This window comes from Tupaia chinensis, unplaced genomic scaffold (genome assembly GCF_000334495.1).
Source record: "Tupaia chinensis unplaced genomic scaffold, TupChi_1.0 Scaffold000113_1, whole genome shotgun sequence".
Taxonomy (NCBI): domain Eukaryota; kingdom Metazoa; phylum Chordata; class Mammalia; order Scandentia; family Tupaiidae; genus Tupaia; species Tupaia belangeri.
The window spans coordinates 1,683,386-1,707,952 of NW_006159577.1; positions in this window are offsets into that span (position 1 = coordinate 1,683,386).

Genomic DNA, 24,567 nt, shown 5'->3' on the forward strand with positions numbered 1-24,567 from the left:
TAGATCCAACACGTATATTTATGGTTTGATAATCAGCTGTCATTAACAGATGAGTAAACAACATAATGTTCATGTTTAGAAGAAATATACAAATGGAAGAAACAGTGAAAACAACCTAAGAACATTTACTTGTTCCCTTCCATGAGAAATAACAAGGAATGAATCTCTATAATTTTAACAGTTAAATCATATCTGCTATTCTGTCTTATCTTAGCTAGCAGAGCTTCAGACAGATTCTCTTTTTCATGTGAAATTTACAATGTCAACCTGGCTCATCTGTTAGGAAAAGTTGCATTAAATTGACTAGATTAGAGATAATCAGTCCATGGTCCTGTCTTCATAGTCAACCCACAATAGAGTCTATGCAAACAAAATCATTCAGCAATGTCTTCCAGGCTGATAGACTTATTCAGTACTTTTAGGGACACTTCTTACTATCTTAGGCAAATCACTTTACTCTCTATAGCTCAAATTCTTCCACTGTAATGCAGAAATAATGCCATCTACTCTAGCTACCTCATGGGTTATAATGATGGACCTAGCAGAGGTGGCCAACTAAAGCTCTATACACTGAGGTAATATGTAGATGACACTGTGGTGGTAATAGTGATCAATACAATGGAAAATTTACATATATGTCTGTTTTAGAGTTGAGTGACTGGGGATCTCCAACATACTAGTCTTTTTAAAACTCAACACTATTGGGACCAGCCAGTGCTGTGAGTGTCAAGGTCACTGGATTACACATAGCCAACTTCACAGTTCAAGTCCTGAACTCTGTGACTTGAGAAACCCACAGAGTGCATGTGTACATATGCCCAAAATCCTGAGAGGAAAGTGGAGGAGAAGGGATTGCAGTGTGGCCATCTTCCTGGGGGTGCTTTTTCACTTTCCATCTATCTCTCTCTGTTTCTCTTAAAAGTGCACTCTTTCTCTCTCTCTCTCTCTCTCTATATATATATATATATATACACACATACACACACACACACATTCACACACAACGGTACTGTTATCCATGTTCATAGCAGCATTATTCACAATAGCCAAAATGTGGAAGCAACCTAAGACCAATCCACAGAACAATAGATATAGTCTACTCATGCAACAAATGTTATTTAGCCTTTAAAAGGAAGGAAGTTCTCACATGGATGAACCTGGAAGACCTTATGCTGTGAAATAATTGAGTCACAAAAGGACAAATACCATATGGTTCCACTTTTACATCTAGAGTAGTCAAATTCATAGAGACAGAAAGTAGAAGGAATGGTGGTTGCCAGGGGCTGGGAAGAGAAAGAAATGCACAGTTCTTATTAAATTGGTATAGATTTGACATCTTATAAAATAAAATAGTTATGGAAATTAGTTACACGACAATGGGAATGTGTTTAGTGCTACTAAACTATATACACTTAAAATCGTTAACATGATAAATTTTATGTCATGTGTATTTTACCACAATTAAAAAATAAAAATTAGAAAAAGAGAAAGAAGCTGTTAGAACAAATAAATGGGCTAGCCCATGGCATTGTGGCTAAGGAGGCTTAATCTCACATGACTGAACTTGTGGTTCAAATCCTAGATATGGTAGCTTGAGAAACATGCTGGTTACACGTGCGTGCATGCCCAAAATCCTGCAAGGAGGGAGAAATGGAGGGAAAGAATTGTGGTGTGACCATGCCCCATGAGAAGTGCCTTTTCACTTTCTCTCATACTCTGTTTCTCTCTGAGAGTACATGCACCCTCTGCCCAATTAAAAAAAAAAGAAATCCTCAATAATAGACTTCAGGTTAAGATAAAAGACTGAGCCCAGCACTTGTCTCTCCTTTCTCCTGAGATCTCATTCAAGTAATTAAAAAAAAAAGATATTTTTAAAATTTAAGAGTCCACACCAATGAAGGGAACCAAAAGAAATCATTGGAGAATAAGTGACCTAGACATATTTCTAATGCTGTAAAGGTGGTAGGAGAGTCCTGGTTACTGAACCAGAACAGAGGAAGAATAAAACATATACATGTGTTGTAGGCAGGAAGAGTCAGTCCTCAAGAAGTGCCCAAGAGTCTCCAGACATGAAACTGCAGATCTCCAATGGGCAACAGTGAGAAGTAGGGCATTTCTTAAAGGTCTCTATTGTCAATGGTTAAGCCTCATAAAAACACACCTTTTATCTTCAGGTCAGTGACCAGCCGGACATAACTACATTACTACCTAGGAGAGAAGGGGAATGTCCAGAGTTCATCTCTAAATAGATGTATTTTGGAGTCTGGGGCGTTAGCTAGTTAGAACACTCTTAACCCATAACAAACACTTTCTCATCCTGGTATATAGGGCAATCCCATCACAGAAACTGACTCTCAGTCTCTAAACCTTCAGGTCAACAAGCTCCAAGTAAACCCTCAGACCCCCACATACACATTTCTATTCTATTGGAGATAGAATCATCATTAAATATGCCAGATATCTGAAGAAAGTCTACATCATGAAAGAGAAAGATAAATAAGCAACAACATCAGCGAAAATAATTCTACAGGAAAAAGAGATAACTCAAGAAATAGACGAGGCATCTTTTTAAAACCCTTTAATACCCTTCAAGAAATTTGAAATAATATTGCATCATTAAAACAAGAATAAGATGTTATAAAAAGGAATAGGGAAAAATTCAAAATAAATATACATAATCAGAATAAATCTGAAAGAGAATAATAATTAAAATAGAACAAAAAAATATAAGGGTTAGAAGATAGCGTTCAAGAAATCTGTAAAACAAAGAGGAAGAATAAGGTCAGAAGGGCTAGCCAATGGCATGGTGGTTAAGGTAGCTGGATCCCACCCACATGGCTGACTTACACAATTCATCCTAGACCCAGTGGTTTGAAAAATACTGCAAGTGCATGTGTGTGCAGAAAACCACAAAAGGAGAGTGGAGGAGAAGGGACTGTAGCGTAGCCATCTCCCCTTGGGGCTGCTTTCTCACTTTCCCTTTTTCTCTATTTCTTTCCAACAAGCACATAACTACTATCTCTAGCAATTTTTTGTTTAAGTCAGACAAGAAATTCAGGACAGGGGCCAGCAGGTGGCGTGGTGGTTAAGGTCGCTGGACTTCCACATGGCCAACAATGATTTGAGTCCTAGACCTGGTGGCTTACCTTCTCTCTTTCTCTCTCTCTCTCTCTCTCTCTCATTTTGTAAAAATGCTTCCTGTTTTAGTCCACCCTCTCTGGCCAAATTAAAATAAATAAATAAATAAAGTTAAATAAAGTAATTCTTTAAAAAATAAAAGAAATTCAGGAGAAAAATTAATAAATATAGAAGATCAATCCAAGAGGTCCAACATTCATTTTAAAGTATTTTAGGAAAAAAGAATAGAATAAACAGAAAAGAGAAAGTTATCAAAAAATAATGGAAAAATTCCTAGAGCAAAAAGGAGAAATGAGACTTCAAATTAGAAGTACGATAAATGTCAGGAACAGCAGATGGTGTAATGGTTACGTCGCTGGACTCCACATAGTTGACCACAGTTCACGTCCTGGACCTGGTGGCTTAAAACTCATGCCAGGCACATGTGCGTGTGGGCCCAAGATCCCCAGAGGAGAATGGAGGAGAAGGGATTACGGCATGGCCATCCCTCCTTGGGGGTAATTTCTCACTTTCTGTCTTTCTGTCTCTTTCTGTCTGACCAGTGAGCTCATGCACCCTATAGCAAAAAATGTCATATGTAGATATACAAAACAGACATTTTTCATAGCCTATCCCCAAACAACTTCATTCCTTCTTCCCTGCTAACACATCTCTAAAGTTTGAGCTCAGGTAGCAGATAGAGGTCTTATGACATCAGGAAATGGTTCAGTCCTTCTAGTCACAGAAAACAAACTATAATTGGTCTTAACTAATCATAAGAAATTATTTTGTCTTCTACCAGTAAGTGTTTAAAAGCCCACACGTGACCAGTTTCATGTGGAAGAGATGTTAAAGGAATGTCTTCTGGGGAACTGTTTCTTCACAATAAAAAAAATCATAAAGATCCTTACAAAGAAAAGTGATTTGCTCTACACTAGTGCAAGAATACAATGTGCCTCATCACAATGTGTCTTAACCATGAGGCAACAAGCAGAGATAACAAGTCTTTTCCTTTTGCAACATTCTTAAGGCATGACACATCAAAGGACCTAGGCCTTTAATGATAGCACTGAATTGGTGCTCCTAATCTGTGACAAATTACTTCCTAAATATATTGCTCAAACCACTGTTACTTGAGATGTTTTTGTCATTGTTGTTATTTTTACTTTTTTACTTATAGCTAAAAGTATTCTTAACTGATAAAATGAATCTTTATAAAGTTTCATGGCAGTAAGATTAATAATACTGATGGCTTCCAGAAAGAAAGAAATTAACGAGAAAAGAATCAGATTGGCATCAAATTTATCATAAAAAATGGATGCCAGAAGTCAGTAGAACAAGACCTTTAGAATTCTGCGTGATATATAATTTTAAACCTAGTGTCTTGACCAAGGTTCTATATAGAAACAAATAGATCACCCTAAACAGGTATTTGGAAAGAGTTTAATAAGATTATTCCATTTCACAAATATAAGAGGGAGAGAATTTATTTCTCATATACCTTTTTCGAGAAAGTTACCTGAAGATGTAATTTCATGGGGAGGAGGGAAAGGAGCTAAAACAAAAACACAAAAAAAGAGGAAACCAGCAGTTAGTGTAATGGCCATGTCGCTGGACTCCCACGTAGTCGACCGCGGTTCGCATCTCGGACCCGGTGGCTTAAAACTCACGCCGAGTGCGTGTGCGTGCATGCCCAAGATCCCGAGAGGAGAATAGAGGAGAAGGGATTGCAGCGTGACCATCCCCCCTGGGGGGTGATTTCTTGCTTTCTGTCTCTATGTCTCTCTCTGTCTGTCTGGCGAGCGCACACGCCCTATAGCGAAAACCTCTCAAAAAAAAAAAAAAAGAAAAAACCACAAAAAAATGAGTGGAACTAATCAAGAAACCCCAGAATAACATTATACAACAGAATTACAAAGCAAACAATCCAGATTATACCATAAATCAGTAATCTCCAGTGAGGACATTTTCAAGAGGAAGATTGGAATGAATTCCATTCAATAAGTCAGAATGGAGCAGTGAATATTATGGAGAAGAGGAGCTATATTTCTCTTTCAAACAAGAAAAAAGAAAGCAATAAGAAACTTCAAGAAACCAACAAGCAAGACTATACAAGAAAATCATAATTCGAATATGAAGCAAAGTAAATATCCTCCGTTGAATGTCTCAGGGGTCATGACACTGGAAATTTAGAAAAGGAAATGTAATCTCAATTTACTATTTGACCACGCTTTGGATAATAGTTCCATAGTTATAATAATGTTGTTTATTAGTTTTGAGTATTTGAACTAACCTATGGACAAAGAATAGAAGGCTTATTTATATATGTGCATATTTTTAAGTTTTTAAGTCTCAGTGGAAAAACAATTTATAAAGTTGGATAATAAAACGGAAAGAGTATATTAGACCAAATTCTGTGGAAATGACTTTGAGCTGAAGCTTGAATACAGAAAGTTTTGGAAGAATTCACTCTCGTTTGGAAATTATACCTGAAAGTAAGGGAAACAGGTTTAAGCACAGCAAAAAGATGCAGTTACAACTGAGGTCTCAGCAGATTTCAGGGCAAGCTCCAGAGTTGAGATGGCCTTCCAGTTGTCCTCAATCGTTGCAAGGGTTTAGGCCTGTGTATTCCCACAGTGACCAGTTATTGAATGTGGGCTACCCTAAGAGAGAGAAAAAAATTTGGCCAAGGTAATGCCTGTTAACCAAGACTAGTTCTGGGAGGGATGCAGCTATGAGCCATCAGCACCAACATGTCCTGCAGCTGGCAGGACAATGCCTCACTTCTGAAGAGGGATCCGGTATCACACCAATGTAAATCCTATATTCTGCCCTTGACCTGCCCATATCTACTTCCTTCTTATGTGCTTAAGATTGTGTCTGACATATTATGTGGAACTGATAACCACATTTGTTGAACAAATACATGAACTAACAAATGGCAAAGGGCAGCACCTCTCCATGGCCCTGCATTAAAAAGCTCTTGGAGGTCTGTGAGGTTGGAAAGGCCACAAAGTAGAGATCTTTCTTAGTTGTCTTGGTACCATGAAAATCTCAAAAATGTGAAAAGAGAGACATTCGATAATCACTAAGATGGACTTTCCTCTAGCCTAGCAAGAGGGTATGAGAGTTAGATTTTAAAAGAATAAAAAAGTATTATCAAGTGCCTTCTAGGTTTGTCATCTCACTTAATACTTCAAGAGACTGTAAAGCAGATGGTAGTGTCCCCATTTGATTTCTAGGAAAGTGGAGAATCAGAATATTAAATAACTTGCTCAAAGTCCTAATTAATGAATTGCAGAGCTGGGCTTGGAATCTATATCAGTCTCCACTGCCACTCACTTAACACTCTAGTAAGGTCCATTCTGGACTGCAAGTTCATATTATTTATTAAATATACTGTTATAGGCATCCTGCGGATGTCTCACAAACCATTGTTTTTCCAGGAAAATGAATTCGAAATACCCGTTTATGAAAGTCTTTTGGTGCCCATTCAAAAATATGACTAGTACAAAGATATGACTGGAGGCCCCATGTCTCCTCATTTGTGTCTAGCAGGAAAGGAAAGTAAGGGCAATAAAGAACCAGAGCGTGGGCTGTTTCCACTATAGCACTAAATTGCTTAAATACCTTTCAACAGAAGGAAAGGAAAAGAAATTCATCAGTGTACACCCTCCTGCCAGTTGGGTAATTACCCACCAAGATATAGACTCCTCATCTACCACTCCCTGAAAACAGGAAGCCAAAGTTAACAGGTAGCTATAGAAGCTTCTAGTTCAATGAGACCCTTGCAAGAGCAAGTTCCCTTTGGAGATCTGGAACTGTTTTAAAATAAACTTTTCGTTTTAGAATCGTTTTAGATTTATAGAAGATAAATCTAATTTGTGAAGACAGTACAGAGATCCCATATCTCTCCACATACCTGGTTTTCTCCATCATTAACATCTCAAATGATTATGGTACATTTGTCACAATAAACCAATGTTTATACATTACTAATTAAATATTCATTATTTTTAAATGATAACCAAATTAAAATATATCTCATTAGATAGTAATAAGTAATTGTCACTGTTGATGTTAACCTTGATCACCAGGCTGAAGAAGTGTTTGTCGCTTCTTCAAAAGGAACTTTTTTAACAGGGTCCAGAGTTGTAGGGCCAGAAAACACAAATTTCTCCAGTCAGGTCACTGAGAGCGATAGTAAATGGGGTCATACCTGCTTCTACTCTCTAGTTTTTTGAGCCATGCATTCTTCCTATTGAAGAGACAAGGCAGGGTATAGTATGTCCTGAGGCCGGCACACTATTCTTTCACAGGATTGCCTCTGAGCTGACACAACAGCTGTGCTTCTGGAAAGTGGTTCTAGCATTCATTGACACTGGTTGCTTCTGACTAATACAAGATGTAATATGAGCCATGTACTCACTCCTGTACCTCCCTCACTAAGAAGTCATCCCCTAGTTGAATGCTATGGTGTCTGGAATTCCACACCTGTGGATCAGAAATTTCATAAACTACTAAATGATAGTACTAGCTGAGGCCCTATGGGCAGTAAAAGAAAATCCAAACTTGAAATAGGTATCTTATTGTTTGAAAATGAACCATTGGCCATTCCAGAATGCAAAGGCTCAATGAAGCTGAATTGTCACCAAGTGGCTGGTTGGTCTTTGGAAGGAATAGTGCCATGTCAAAGATTCAGCATGGATCTCTGTTGCTACTGTCTGGGTTTTCAGAGGCAGTGGCTAAATTGTTCTTGTTAAGTGGGAGCCCACACTATTGGGCTTATACATAGCCTCCTTCTCTGCCACAATGATCCCTCAATTCATGCTCTTATGTTGTCATTTCTGGGTGGCTGATGATGAAATATGCTTAATATCAACTAGCCAAGTAATCATTTGTCTACTTCATTGTTCAGTTCTTAGATTTTTAATAAATTTTATTTTTCATTTTGCCATAGGGCACTTGCACTCACCAGAGAGAGAGAGAGAAAGTTAAGAAAGCATCCCCCAAGGCGATGGCCATGCCACAATCCCTTCTCCTTTATTCTCCTCTTGGGATTTTGAGCACACATGCCTGGTGTGTTTTCCAAGCCAACAAGTCCAGGACTCAAACAGCACAGTCAGCCATATGGGAATCCAGCCATCTTAACCACCATGCCACCAACTTGTCCCATTGTTCCCTCTCTTTATCTGTAATAGATACTTTTTGATGGGCAGTACTATGTGACATTGACATCTTCACACTTCGTGCCCATTTACATATGTCTACCCATATGCCTCCACACCAGATCTCTTTGTCTCTGATTTTTCAGTCTTTCTTCTTCTGATCCTGACCCTCTGCCCAGGTCATCGGCCAGTATCTACAAATCATGTTTACATTCTTACTCATTCCATCTCTCCTTCCACACGAAGTAGACAACACTATGCACTCCATAAATAGTCCTTGATTTGACACCCCTGTGAGTTAAAGAGAGAACTCAAGATGAGAATGGTTGTCTCAGGGCTGGTGGACTGTGGGAATCCTTTTGTTTGGGTTATTTAGTTAGAGCAAGGCAGGGAAGAGGGCTGAGTTTTCTAATAGCCCCTACAGGGATCAATGCAAAACACATTTGCACCAAAGTCAACTGAATCACTGTCCATGCATCACCTTAGGCCTACTATATTCACGATGCAAAAGGACGTGTTCATGGTAAGCACAGAAATTAAAGTAACTCACTGACCTACAACATCCCACATATCATATATTGACTATCACTAGCATTTATTGAGGTTTTTCTCTGTGCCAGGCACTGTGCCAAGCACTTTCTCTGCATTATCAAATTAAATCCTCATGATCATCCCAAGAGGTTGGCAGTTTTATTTTCATGTTACAGCTAAGAAAATGGAGGTTCCAAGAAGTTAAGTAATTTTAACTAATACTCAAACCTGTCTAACTCCATACTCTTAACCACTCTGTTCTTGGGCCTTCTATATAGTCTCTTGAGGACAATTATGTTGCTTAGAAACACACAGGTGTGTAGCTATAGATAGCATTTACAGATATACACCCAGATCGGTATTGCAGAATGGCTATTTAATGAGCTGGGGGAATAAAAATGCTACATCTTGCCTCCGCCTTTCAATGGCCTGACCCTATAGGAGGATGTTGAAGGAAAAGAGTATGTTGATGACAATGTGGTTTGTCCCCACTCCCCATCCACCCACCCAAAATTCACATGTCAAGATGTGGTTATGAGATTAAGAGTATAAAAACTTAATCCATCTATAGTATTGAGGTGAAGCCTTTGGGAAGAAATTAAGGTTAAGTTCATTAGGAAGTGTTCCCCATGACTAACTGCTGGTAGGCATATAAAGAGAAGGAATGTGACCAGAAGAGACACATATGAACACAGACATACTCCAGTTCCCTCATGATGTGATCACCTACATGGTCTGGAAACCCACCAACAAGATGATCCTCACAGATGTGTCCCCTTGACTTTGGACTCTAAAGCCATGAGATATATAAACCTCTATTCTCTTAAATTACATCGTCTCAGATAGTTTCTGTTATTAGAAATAGAATGAATTAGAATGGATGGTGTTCACTTGGGTCTCTAGGGGCACAGAGCATCTCTGGAAAAGGGTAAAGAATGGAGAGTAGAGATATAGAAGATAATCATCACATTGGTTTGTTATCTGTCTCCCCAGCTAAAATGCTAACTCCAACAGCACAGAGTTGTAGAGAATCTTGTCTATGTTATTCTCTGACACACCCCAAATACCTAGCACTGTGTCTGATACAGAGTAGATGCACAGTAAACATTCATTCAATAGATGAGTCATTTATTTTCTGGGTCAGCTGATCAACCAGCATCACCTAGGAGTCAGCAAATTACAGCAAGGGCTGAATCCTGCTCTCCTCCCATCCATATGTCTGTGGCTACTTTCACACAGTAACAGCAGAGTTGAGTAGGTACTTCTGAAACTGAAAGTATTTACTGTCTAATCCTTTCCAGAAGAAGTCTATGAAGCCCTGCTATAGAGGGACAACCAAGTCCCACATCACTCAGGTTGCTGGCCTGTGAGTCATTGAGGTAGAAGGAGATGTCATCAGGAGATGTCTCATCTCTAGATCTAAGCAGCACACAGGTGGGAAACAATCACTGAGCTCAGAATTCTGCTTAGTGAATCGCTTCTGTGCAACCCCAAATAACCCTAAAACAAAAAAAAATGTCTTCACCCAGAGATAAGAACAATAATGCCACCAAAGACTAGAAATTTCAGCAGAGAAGCTTACAGAGGTTTCTCATCTCATTAATCTTTGTAGCTTACATGGTGAAGAGGATAGTTCTACCCAAAGAACTTTCATTTTCAGAGTTTTTGGAGTCACCCAGAGTGAGTATGTGGTGGTCCTGTTCTCTTGCATGCCCCTACCTTCCAGGACTCTCTTTCTCTCTCTTTTTAGAGATGGCCAGTGTTCAAAACTCAACCCTGAGTCACATTTTCTCTCTCTGTTTTGAACTTGGAATCAAACTTCACCTCAAGCATTTGACTTTTGTATGTGGCAAGTCTGAGGACATCTAATTCAGGGCAGTTTAAGTTTACAAAAGCCCCTCATTGTAGCAGGGTGAAGTGGGGGGAACTTTTCATAGCTGTACGCTTTTATTCAGAATATATAACCTACAAAGCCTATTGCACAGCAGCTGCTTTTATAGTCCCCCTGTCCCCAGTGGTCCTTCGTCAGTCTTCATCTTGGTGTTTCTCCCCAAAACACACCAATAATCAGCACTTTTCCCTCTTGCTGGGTTTTTGCCTCCTGCTCTGCCCAATACCACATGGCAACTCACTCTCCAAAGCTTACCAGAACAATCATTAGACTAAAATGGTTAGACTCAACTAGTATGCATGCAGATAGTCTTTGCACCTGTAAAATGTCATCCTTATACCCATTGACTTCATGGACACCAACAGGAAGTCATTTGCATCTGGGATCACACAGCCAAAATGAGTATCTGAGCCCTGATTCACAGAAGCAAGGATTTGCTGATACAGCACTTGATTCACTTATCTGATGAATCTTCATTTGGGTGAATGAATTATTCCCACAGGTTTCAGTAACTGCCTGATCAATTTATGTGCTTGGGGAATCATGCCTACTCTACCATATAAATTGTGATTCTGCTAACCTGCAATGAATAGAAACATTTCTGTATGCTCAACTTATTACTGGAAGCCTCTTCATGTTGCCAAATGTCACAGTAGTAATATTATTAATATTTCCTTTGATGGACCCAAAACTCAGAAAGTAGAAGACTCATTCCACCCACTACTTCTCAGCACACATTTCAGCACACATTAGTTCAGACACGTGGGTAACTTTTCATGACTACCATAACCACCTCCCAGTCTCAATTACACTCTATTTTTAATAGCCTTTGAAGAATAAGGTACATCTAAAGGTATTTCTGGCACTGTGGGTTGTCTCTGGTTGTTTGTCATAGTAGTGTTGAAAGATAGTTGAAATGAAGGCTTAAATATTTATGTATTAATATAGCATATATAATATAGAGAAATTTACTCACATCGGTAGGTAAGATAAGCCGATAAAATGATGTTCAAATTAGATTTCATTTTGCCCTAGAATTGGCAATGCATAAATGAGGCTGGCAAGTCATGGCAGACGTCAGATGACAGCCAAGGAAGAATGGCAAAACTGCAGTGCCAGCTTCATTCCAGGTGGCTACAGTCAGGTGATTTGCCCATCCATAAAGAAGCACATGGCGAAGATTGCAAGAGTTGGGATGCTGAGATGGCAGAACTGTGATTTGAGGGATGCCAGCAAATCAGTGTTCAATCAGCATAGATGTTTGTCTGAAGTCCAATAGAACTGCAAGTCCAACATTTAATTCACTTATGCCAACTCCACAGACTCAAGAATAAATAAGATTGCCCTAGTCAAACATATCTCTCATAAAAGGAAGTGATCACTCACATGGGTTCCATCTCACCAGACAAGATATTCCTGGTGCCATTTTGAAAAAAAAATGAATCCAGTGTAGGCTACATCAGAATGTAAACAAAGATGCCTTCCTGAAGCTACCATTTAGGAACAAAAAATAATCAAAGATGTAAGGAAAAAGCATAGAACGGTCTTCAATTATCAGCTAATGCCTGTAGTCATCCTTGCCCAGGCTTGGAGTTATGGGTTTGCATTTTCTTTTCTAAAACAATTTTTAAACACTGACATCTTGGCCCTGAAGACAAATGTTTGTTTGCTTGCTCAGAATAAGAAATGGGTTATGTGGGTTTAAAAACATAAAATGTTGCAGTGTTTTTCTGATTTTTCACTTTGTCTTGTTTTTATTCAGAATATATAACCTACAAAAGGACTATGAAAAAAGAGATTCTGGTTAAAGTAAAAGCAAGTTTCTTGCAAGGCCATCTCAATGGCCTTCTTAGGTACATGTAAAAAAAATAAGAGATTTGGAAAGAAGTTCGTCTGCCTGGGTTTCACACTCTTCAGAAAACCAAGCATGGCTTCCTCTTCTGTTTTCGCTTCTGTAAACAATTTGGTACAACAACATTACCTTGTAATTTGACTGATTTGTAGTGTGAGGTCAAAGCAAACAACAAAGTCATCAGATGTGATGTCAGGGGAGAAAGTTCAGGACTCAAGTTTGAGGGGAAGAACCAGGGAGAGAGTAGGGTCTGAGGAAGGACATTTAGAAGAAAAATAGGGAGGCAAAGCATTAATGGGACAAAGAAATGTGGTATTATCTGTTGAAGATATTTTATGGTTTTATCAACTAGGCTAGGGAGAAATGTTCACATGTTGAAATAGTCATTTTATAAGCTAAATAATGTGATCGAATGTATAAAAGAAAATGAAATTAAAAATGTAAATTTAAAAAAAAGAAGAACTGAGGAGAAGGAAGCAACAGGGCGAAACAGGAAAAGGTTTGCTAATTCTGGACTTTGAGCTCCTTGCCTCATAAGCCTTGGATAAGCGGAGTCTGTAGCCATTTGGGTCAAGCTTCTCTCTGAGGAGGAAATAGGATTATTTACCCATGGGGACTGCTGAAGGAAAGCCCACCCTGGCGAGGAGGTGTTCGGAAGGTGTGCATCCTACCCAACCTGCCTACTTACTGGAGGAGCCCAATATGTGAGGACAGTTTTAGATTTTGAAGTGAGGCTAACAGAGAACCAAGAGCCAAATGCCTGAGAAACATCTTCCCTGCCAAAGTCATTTCTGTGGCAGCCCCTCAGCACTGTTGATACCTGTGTCCAGATGGACATTTTGACCTTGGCCGCAGCCACTCAGGTCCTCTTTTGTCCATGCCGGGCCTGGCCTTGGCTGGAACACTCCATAAGGGCAGGAGGGGGTGGCCATCTGGTGTGGGAGGTATTGGCTGTAGGTCCTCTCAGGAGACAGGTGGTTCAGCGGCAGGAAGAACTAATCTGGGGATGGGTTAGCTGCTGGTGATTGTGAAGCTCACAAAGAGATTACAGACCAAGGAAGCTGGCGGGGGAGGGTGGAGATCCCAGCAAGAAGCAAGTGGGTCAACCTCAGTGTGCCCTGAGAGATGTCCCTGGACATCAGGCCTACCAGCAACAGAAGAGCCAGCACCCTAATGTGAAGAGAGAAGACCACAGGCCATGGCGAAGAGAATGGGCAATATGTTTGGGACCCCTACGCCTGGGCTGTTGCCCATGAGCTCTTGGGTCCCAAGCCTTTCCTGATCACCCCAGTGGTTTCTTCTGGAAGGGACTGTAGCTTGGTCTAATCCAAAACAACTCTGAAGATAATGCAGTGGCATGAGCGTTTTCATCCTCAGTGTGTCAATATCTGCCTCCACCAGCCTGATATCGCCAGAGCTTGACATGTCACCTAAGGCCTCCAGAAGACTGCCCCAGATATGGAAAGCACACTGGGCATGGCAACCCCAGCCATCCAACACTCTCACTTTTGACCTGGAGACAAAAGAGACAAATCTGGTAGGCAGGCTGTCTCTAGATTCCTCACAGGGGGAATGACGATTTTGGTGCCAGGTGATTGTGAGTTTGAGCTCTGCAATTTATATCTTAGATGATCGTGTGGAAATTACCATCCTTACCTGAGCCTTTATTTTTTCATGGTAAAGTCATATAATAATGCCTCATTTAATCTAATATGGCATATTATTAACCCCAGCCATTTCACCACTGCAATCTCTCATGACATTTGGCCCCTGTCAGTCCCAACGCCCACTCCCTGCTCTCTCAGCCATCCACAGCAGACTGCATTGGTCAGTGATCAAGTACTTGATGGCATGAAGCATATTTTACTTCTTTGGCTTCTCCCCTATTCCCCACATCCATCCTGAAACACCTAGGACATTGCTGAGCCAACTCTACATTTGCTGAAATAAACAAAATTACGGAGCTCAGAATTACAGAGAAAGACATGTGAGAAATCTATAAGGATATGTTGAGGAAAGGTTTGAAACAAAGTGTTCCAGGGTCGGGTATTCTGTAGGGGGGAAAAAAAAACTGATTTGGAAGTTGTGATTCTATCTTAACTGTTCAGTGTGGTCACTGAGTATTTTTTTCTGTGCCAGGCACCACAAATGTTCCATTATTTATCATAGCTGGATAAAAACCACCCCAAATGTAGTGGCCAAAGACCAAGATCCAGGATTAGGGTGAGGCAGGCGAGGGCCCTAGGACACAAAGTTTAAGGAAGATCTCACTCTGAAAGTCAAACAAGCAGAGTCAACATTTGAGAACAAGTGCTCCTTTACAGTTCCCATCCTGGTTAAAATAATAAGCACTTTAATATCTCTCATGGTTCTATTGAATAAAAAGGCTCAGCTGGGTGGTTCTTCTGCTGGTCTCACTTATGATCTCTCTTGTAGTTGCAGATGATTGGCAACTGGGCCTGGAGTCACCTGCAGGTTCCATTGAAATGCTGAGACAGCTAGACCACTTCCCCTCTCTACATGGTCTCGGGGCCGCTATGAACCTGGTATTGACATGTGGTGTCTCAGAAAGATAGTCTCACATGGAAGTTTAGGGATCACTTTCTAAGAGGGAAGAAGCCAAAGCCAAAGCCAAAGCCACTGGTCCTCTTAGAGGCCAACCATGGAACTGGCACAGTTTTGCTTCTGCAACATCCTTTCAGTCAACTAAACTCAGGACTAGTCCAGACCCATAAGGTGGGAAAATAAGCACCACCTCTCAAGAGAGAATGTCATAAAGAATTTGTGGACATTTTTAATCCATCTTGATGAATTAATTTTAAAAAAAAATCTCATTCCCTATTTCTAAGAAGAATCATGCAAATAGGAATGTTGGCTGCCCTGGACTAGAATGTACACTTGCCACTTCCTCTGAGCTTTAGTTCTGTCATGAATAAAATGGAGATACTAATATCTTCCAACAAGAATTTACTGAATGTCTGCTAGGTACCAAGCACTATGACAGATCCTGGAAATATGACAGCAAACAAACAACATTTCCTATCCCTAGTGAAATTATAGTCTAATGACAAAATTAAATTGTTTTAAAAGGAAACATATAATTATACATTGGGGTGAGTTCTATGAATGAAAGGAAGAGAATGTTTAAGTAGAAAAGAATGGATTGGGGAGGAAAGGTGGAGGATTCATCCAGAATAATCTGGAAAAGTCTATCTGAAAGGGAGCATTAAGCTGAGACCTGACTGCTGAGGCGGGCTTAGTACTGAAGAGAGCTGAGCTCCAGGGGAGATAGTGTTGGGAGCCAGTAACACTGTGGATGGGGTAGGAGAGAAGGCTTGGTGTAAACACATTTGTTCACTGACTTACCATTAACCCTGAAAAGTTAAGCAAAACAAAACACTAAACAATCAATTTGCCAACACATTTTAAGCATAGAATGCCAAGTAGTAACAGCTCAGGGATTGAAAATGATTTGTTATTGACTAATTTTATTGATGACTTGAATGATGGAGCAGAAATTAGCCCTCTGATGTTTTTAAGAGTAATAAAGCTACAGTCATGCTCTCTCTCAGAGCCCTGATACCATGAGAAGATTCATTCCCTATGTGTCAACAACGCAAGGACAAGGGTGACAGAGGTAATACATTGTCACCACTTTTCCAAAAATATATGACTCCAGCCCAGATGTAGCTCCTAAATGCAATACTTGTATATCCAATTATCTATTCAGCAAGCCTCTCAAACTTAACATGTCCACAGATGATCTTCTGACCTTTCCCACCCCTGTCCCCCCAAAATATGTATCATCTCTAGTTATTCCCAACTCAGTTAGTAATTATTGTACTTTTATAAATTTCCATGTCAAAGCTCTTAGAGTAAAATCAAATTTCTCTCAAATCCCCATTCTAACTTCAAAATATATGCAATTTTGATTATTTCTGAGAAGTTCCATTTAGACAGACCCCTATGAAGACCACAAAATATAAAAAATATAACTACCTACAGGCACTGGAAAGCAGCCCAAAGCAGACAGAGTCTGGAGGAGAATGAACACACAGAAGAAGGGAATAATACTGTGTGCATGTCCCATTTTTTTGTACTTATTATCCCAGTGAAGGCTCAAATGTACATCATGTGGGCAGTTATGAGTCCAGTAGGCCCAGTCGCAGCAGTAGGCTCTGAGCTGGTTGGTGCTGCTTTGCTGCTTCTCAGCAGGCTGAGGCCACATGGGAGACCCAGTTTACTTCCAAGCCTGCCTTAACAAGCTGGCTGTGGTTGCACGTACCTGTAGTTGCAGCTGCTTGGGAGACCAAGGCAGGAGGATCATGACATAGAAATTAAATATTCTGTCTAAAACACCAGACATACCTGCACACACAAACACTTACATCGAAGAGAAAACTCTTGGTCTTTCTGGTGTGAAAAACCAGGGAATAGAATTCAAAGCAGTGATATCTGGCAGAAAATTAGGGGAGAAATATTGGAAAGGAGAGAAGCAGAAAAGAGAAGCCCCAAATTCTGGGTGTAAAAACCCAAATCTCTGGCTGACACTAAGTCATATATAAGAAGGGCAGATTCCAAAAGGCCCACCTAAGACTAAAAGAACTGTAGTGATACCTGAGTAGCTACCTATCACAGTGAAGACAGACTGTGCAGTGTTTACCCAGCCAAGTTAATTGCCTGTTCAAAATCATAATAATAATAACAAAACCCAGTGTCTCCATAATATCTCATAATATCTCATTCACAATCCAACATTACTCAACAAAGATTCAAGAAAATATGACTCTCTCTAGAGAAAAGACTTTTTTTAGAGGTTTTTGCTATAGGGCGCATGTGCTCGCCAGAAAGACGGAGAAAAAGCAAGAAATTACCCCTCCAGGGGGGATGGCCATGCCCCAATACCTTCTCCTCCATTCTCCTTTTGGGATCTTGGGCACACATGCATACGTGCCCGGTGTGAGTTTAAGCCACCGGGTCCAGGACTCACACCACAGTTGACTACATGAGAGTCCAGTGCCATAGCCATTACGCCAACTGCTGGTCCTGAGAAAAGACAATTTAAAAAAAAAGACTAACTCTTCTGTATTTTTAAATTTTCAAAATATATTAGAAAATTAATAAAAATATACATTTCCATAATATGATTCCATCTTACCTCCTCCACTGTCATTGCTCTGTTTAAAGTAACTGTCCTCTTTCACTAGGAACACTGCACTGGCCTCCAAAGAGAACCCCCCATTTTTGCTTTTGCCCAATTTACTCCCAAAACAGCATCCAGAAAATCTTCTCAACACATCAGTCAGGTCACACCAGTCCTCTGCTCAAAAACTGTCAATGGTGGGAACCAGCAGTTAGCGTAATGGCTATGTCACTGGACTCCCACGTAGTCCACCGCGGTTCGCGTCCCGGACCCGGTGGCTTAAAACTCATGCCAGGCACGTGTGCATGCATGCTCAAGATCCCTAGAGGAGAATGGAGGAGAAGGGACTGCGGCGTGACCATCTCCCCTGGGGGGTGATTTCTCGCTTTCTGTCTCTATGTCTCTCTCTCTCTGTCTGGCGAGCATACGCGCCCTATAGTGAAAATCTCTCAAAAAAAAAAAAAACTGTCAATGGCTACTATCTCACTCAGAGTCAAGGCTGAAGCCCTTACGATGGCAAACAGCCTTAAGAGAGCTGGTCTTCTATATTTCTTTAACCTCTCTGTCTCTGTTTCCCACTCACTCTGTGCCAGTCATCTCAGCCTCCTTGCTGGTCCTCAAACACATCACTCATGCTCCCAGTATTTCTTCTGCCTTGACACTGTTCCCCCAGACACCTTCTTAGTTAGCTATTGTTCCTTCTCCAAGTCTGCTAAAATTTCATCTTCCCTGACCCCTCCCTCTCAGCTGAATACTGCAGCTTACTTCCATTTCCACTCCCACCACCTCAGAACCCCTTCAGCTGATCTCATTCTTTTTTTCATATTATTGTGTCATCAGGAAAGTCATAGCACAATTTTGCACAGAAAAATACATTATGACTTTCCCAATGACCTAGTGTTTATCCCCTTCTGACATACTATACCAATGCTCCCCAACTTCCAACGAGGTTATTATACCTCAATAAACTCATCCTAGGTTGAAAACATTGTAAGTCAAAAATGTATATAGTATGCCTAACCTACCAAACATCATAACTTAGCCTAGATTATCTTAAATATGCTCAGAATATTTACACTAGCCTACTGTTGTGCAAAATTATTAATACAAAGCCTACAATATAATATCACGTTGACTAGCTCATGTAATTTCTTGAATACGGTACCCTGTAGAGTAGAATATTGATTGATTGTGCTCATGATCACATGGCTGACTTGGAGCTGTGGCTGACGGAGAGCTGTGGCTCACTGCTGCTGCCCAGAATCATGAAACAGTATGTACAGCATAATGTTATCCCTGAAGAAGATCAAAATTCAAAAGTTGAAGTATGGTTTCAACTGAATGCACATAGCTTTTGCACCATAGTAGAGTCAAAAAATGTTAAGTCAGACCAGCATAAATTGAGGACTGTCTACATTATTTTCCTCATTGTTATGTTAGTTATTTACGATGGGTCTCCCAGCTGGATTATATGCTTCAAGAAGAGAAATCTGTCTCTGTTTTGTTCACTCGCTAATATGTCCCAAGTGCCTAGTCCATTGCCTGGCTCATAGCAGGCACTCAATAACTAGTGAAATGAAAAAATACATTAAATATTGCTAAGGGAAAATCATAGAGTCATGAGAACCTATACCACCAAAATCATGGTCAGGCTAAGTCCCCATTTCCATCTCTCCTCCCTGGCAAGATCCCATTGAAATGACCAAAAGGAGAGATTTTTAAAGAGAGAAAATAGTCCTGAAAAAAAAAAAATAAAGAGAGTCTGCAACTGGCCAAATAGTTGGAGGAAACCCTGTAATATAAGTAATGGATGAGACTAGAATGATGGTTAAACAAAGCAAGTATGTCCACTAGCGAGTATCCAGAACCTCCCATGATTAGGCTTCATCCTAAGTGGTGGAGGTATGACCCTTAGTAAACATCTCTCAAGAAGTATAGAAAGGTTGGAAGAAAATAAACAGGGGACAAATAAATATTGTTTTATATAGGTAACCGTTATAAAGAAAGTAACACCTTTGTAATCTGGTAGAGTACTTAGCAGATTGGTTCCAAGTAATAAGAGGAAAGGAGTAAAAAATGAGATTAACAAGGTAAACAAGAGCTGGATTATATCTGAAACCACCTAAGAAGTTTGGATTTTATCCACAGGCAAAAGGAAGCCAATGGAGCAATAAAAGTAAAACAAGTGAAATGATTAGATTACAACTTTTAAGATATTTCTGATTTCTGAACAAAGAATGGACTGTGGAGTGTTAAAAACAAATTTAGACAAACAAAATTTTTGCGGGGTGGGGGGAGGTTTTTTGCTATAGGGTGTGTGCGCTCACCAGAAAGACAGAGAGAGACAGAGAGACAGAAAGCAAGAAATCATCCCCTAGGGGGGATGGCCATGCTGCAATCCCTTCTCCTCCATTCTCCTCTCGGGATCTTGAGTACACACATACATGCGCCCGGCGTGAGTTTAAGCCACCGGGTCCAGGACTCGAACTGTGGTCAACTGCATGGGAGTCCAGAGACATGGCCATTACACCAACTGCTGGTCCCATAGACAAACAAAATTTAACAGTTTATTTAAACAAAGGGCAAGTGATTTAAATTGGGCAGCCTCCAAGAAGATGACTTCCAAGAGACAAAGGCTAGCCCTGTGGTTTACAAGGAATACATGTGGACACAACAGGAAAGTGACATGTGCAGTAAAAGGGAAAATGTCATCAAAAAAGTGAGGGAGTGGGACCAGCAGTTAGTGTAATGGCTATGTCACTGGACTCCCATGTAGTTGATCGTGGTTCAAGTCCCAGACCTGGTGGTTTAAAACTCATGCCGGGCGCGTGTGCGTGCGTGCCCAAGATCCCGAGAGGAGAATAGAGGAGAAGGGATTGCGGTGTGGCCATCCCCCCTGGGGGGTGATTTCTCGCTTTCTGTCTCTATGTCTCTCTTTGTCTGTCTGGCGAGCGCACACGCCCTATAGCAAAAACCTCTCAAAAAATAAAAAAAAGTTTAAAAAAAAAAAAGTGAGGGAGTGAGATAGAGAGATTGCTAGTTGCAGGTAGATGGTAGGCTGCACAAATAGCCTAAAAGGTGGGCTTTCTGTGACTGACTGACATGTGACTAGTGTGATTGGCTGTAACTTAGTAACCAGCTCAAAAAAAAAAAAAAAAACTTAACAGGTACGGTTTCAGCTTATCCATAGGGATCTAAATGTGGAAGGACATCAGCCATTTTAGGTCCGAATAGTTGAGTTTAACAGGCGGAAGAAAACAAGAGTGGAAATGGGGATGAATTAGGAGACAGATAAAATCCAGGCAAATGAAGGCAAAGGCTAGAACAAGGGCAGAGCTGTGAAAATGCAAGAAATGGTTTGAATATTGAATATGCGTGAAAGTACAGCCAACACGCACTACTTACATATTGGAACAAGTGGGAAAGAGAGGAAGCAGCAGTGAATACTCAATTTTTGGCCTACCAATGGATGATGATACCATTTGCTGAAATGCAAAAGACAGGTAGATTCAAATACACACACCAACTGGTTTGCCAAAGTTTTGTAGGGTCCTTCCTACAAAAAGTCTTTCCATATTCTAATCCATGGCATTTATAAACTGGCAGCGCTCTTCATAAGAAACGTTGATGTAAAACAGACTATGCAGTCAGCAAAAGAGGAAAACCTTATAGTTTTCTATGAAGTATATAGTCCAATATCCTTTACGAACAAATGCAAATATATATATATATATATATACAAACATAAGCAAATCAAAGTCAATAAGAAGACAAGATATTACTAAGAAGGGTTTATTCTAAGAATATAAAGTTAGTTTAACATTCTAAATTCTATCAAAGACATATAATACATTATCAAATTATATCATTATGTCAATCGATGCAGAAAAATCATTTAATAAAATTTAATACTCTTTCATAATACAAATAGGAATAGTACAGTTCAAACTAAGAGTATCATCAAAAACAAAAACAAAAACAGAGCAAACAGAAAAATTTCTTGATGAAATTTAGAAATATTTCCCTTGAGATTGAGACTGAGATAAAATTACCTATTATTACTTTTTTTTTTTTTTTTGAGCATGAGCAGTTGTGTTTATTAGAGCTGGAATGAGAGTGTCTGGGAGAGATGAATAAGGACACCCAGGGCGAGACTTGAGCAGAGTTGCAGGTTCACACCTAGGAAGGATCTCTTTCCATGTTCTCAGTCATGGGGGAGAATAAGGATAAACTCTGCAAGCTCAGTCTAGATGGAGGAGTGGTCATTTCTCAAGAATGCGAAGTGTCTATCAGCCAGTTGTAAGGATTGCCAGAGGTGACACCAGATGAGTTTCCTGTTGTAAAAGCTTATCTTAGGGTCTTTATCCTGGGTCCTTTAGTTGGCTGAAACGGATTTACATATTTTCTTAGGTAAGGCTCATTTGGACCCTCTGTTATTAACCCTTGCTTACCTGTTTTCTTATAAATGATCCACATTTCCCCTTGACATAACAGCAAAGTCAAGTCATTGACCAGGACAATGTGACCTTTCTGGATGGTCAAACTATTTGCTGAAATGTAATGTTATGATTCATGCTAAAAAGGGGCATAGGAGGGAATTGGTTGGCATTGCTGATGGGTTTTCATTTAACATCATAGTAGAAGTCTTAGCCAATGCAATAGAGAAGGAAAATATTTAAGGCTAAAGAAAAAAACAAAACTGCCATTATTCACAGATGTGTTCAGATATCAGAAACTGAAAAGACTATTTTGCTAAGTGAATTTAAGGTCATTACTTATATGATCAATATATAGAAATTTATTGCAGTAGCAACAAACACAGAGAAAATTAAATTTTAAAATATAGTTAACCATGGGGCTGGCAAGTGACATGGTGGTTAAGGGTGTTGGACTCTCACATGGCCAACAGCAGTTTGAGTCCCAGACCTGGCGGCTTGCTTTCTCACTCCGCCCCCTGCTCTCCTACCCCCATGTCTGTCTCTGGTGAGCACACATGTACTATAATCAAATTTTTTTAAATTCTCTAAAAAAAGAATACAGTACATAATAAATATAACATAAAATATGCGTTAATTGATTGTTATGCTATTGGTAAGACTTTTGGCCAATGGCAGGCTATTAGTAGTTAAGTTTTTTTGGGGGGGTCAAAAGTTATTTGCAGATTTTTGACTACGTAAGGAGTTAAAACCCTTAATCCTTATGTTGTTCTACAGTCAATTATACATATATATTTTTAAAGGCTTATTTTTTAGTTAACATTATTTACTTAATTTGACCAGAGAGGGACAGTGATAGAAAGAGAGAGACACATATTTTAATTAGTTATTAATAGTTATTAATTATCATTTATTCATTTAAATTAAATATTATTTAATTATTTAAATAAATGAATAATTAGTTCTTTCCCAAAATATCTACAGATACCCAGTCACTGAGCCACTGCCAAGGACTAGCTCAGCAGCCTCCTCTCTCAGGCCCCTTTGCTTCCCAATGCTACCTACCTATGCCCTACCATAGGCATCACTGCCTTCCACAGGCCATTGCCACTGAGGAAAAGGAATTGTATCGGACACCTGCTGTCCAGAAGCACCACTATTTTGACCTCTTTGTTGATACAAATAAGAGTGATGATTTGTTTCATGCTAGCACTGAGGATTATATCCATGTAAAAATTCTACAGAGACGCAGCATGAAACCCCTTCCTACGGACCAAGGGATTACCAATGATTACAATAAAAAGAAACTAGTGAAGCTGTTTAAGAAGAAATTTGCCTGCACTGGGATTGTGATTGAGCATCTAGAATCTGGAGAAGTAACTCAGGTACAGGATGACCAGCACACAAACATAAGCAATTCCTCATAGAGATTGGACTGACCAAGGACAATCAGTTGACGGTTCCCAGGTTGTAAGTACTTGGGGTTCACTGACCCTTAAGTGAGGTTTTCTTTTTTCTTACTAGAGATGTTTGCTATACAGCACATGTGCTCACAGAAGAGACAAAAAGAGACAGAGAGACAGAAAATAAGAACTCATGCCCTAGGGGTGATGGCCACATTGCAGTCTCTTCTCCATTCTTCTCTCCAGATTCTTGCCCCAGACACACGCATGCCTGGTCTGAGTCACCTGGCCTCAAACGCAGTCAACCATGTGGGAGTCTAGCACCCCAACCACTATACCACCTGCTGGGCTCTAAGTGAGGACTTCTTTGCAATGAGTAGAGTTTCCCTTCTGTCCCTTGTCACAAGTTTAAAAACCTCATAGCTTGTATACCATAACCATTTTGGAGACCATTTTTAACTTGAATTAGTATAATACCTTCATGCAATGAACTGAAAAAAGCCAAAATAATAATAGTAATAACAATAATAAAATTTTAAATAAGTAAATAAAATTTGTCAGCCATAGGAACAATGAGATCCTGTCATTTGATTCAAAGTGGATGAATACAGAAGAAAACACTAAGTGACGTAAGCCAGTCTTTGAAAGATATACACAGGGACCAGCAGATGGTATGGAGGTTAAGCCACTGGATCAGATATGGTTGATTGCATGGTTTGAGTCCTGGACTAGAAGACGTGAAAATCATGCCAGGTCTGTGTGCATGCATGCCCAAAATCCTGAGAAGAGAGTGAAAGAAAAGGGATTGTGGCATGGGCATCTCCACTGGGGGGGGTGATTTCTCATTTTTCATCTCTGTCTCTCTCCGGAAAGAACACACCCTAAGGCAAAAATAAAAAAAAGAACAAAAGTTCTTAAAAACTTGGGGCCGGCAGGTGGTGTGGTGGTTAAGGGCGCTGGACTTTCACATGATCGACCAAGGTTCAAGCCTCAGATCTGGCAGCTTGCTTTCTCTCTCTCTCGCTC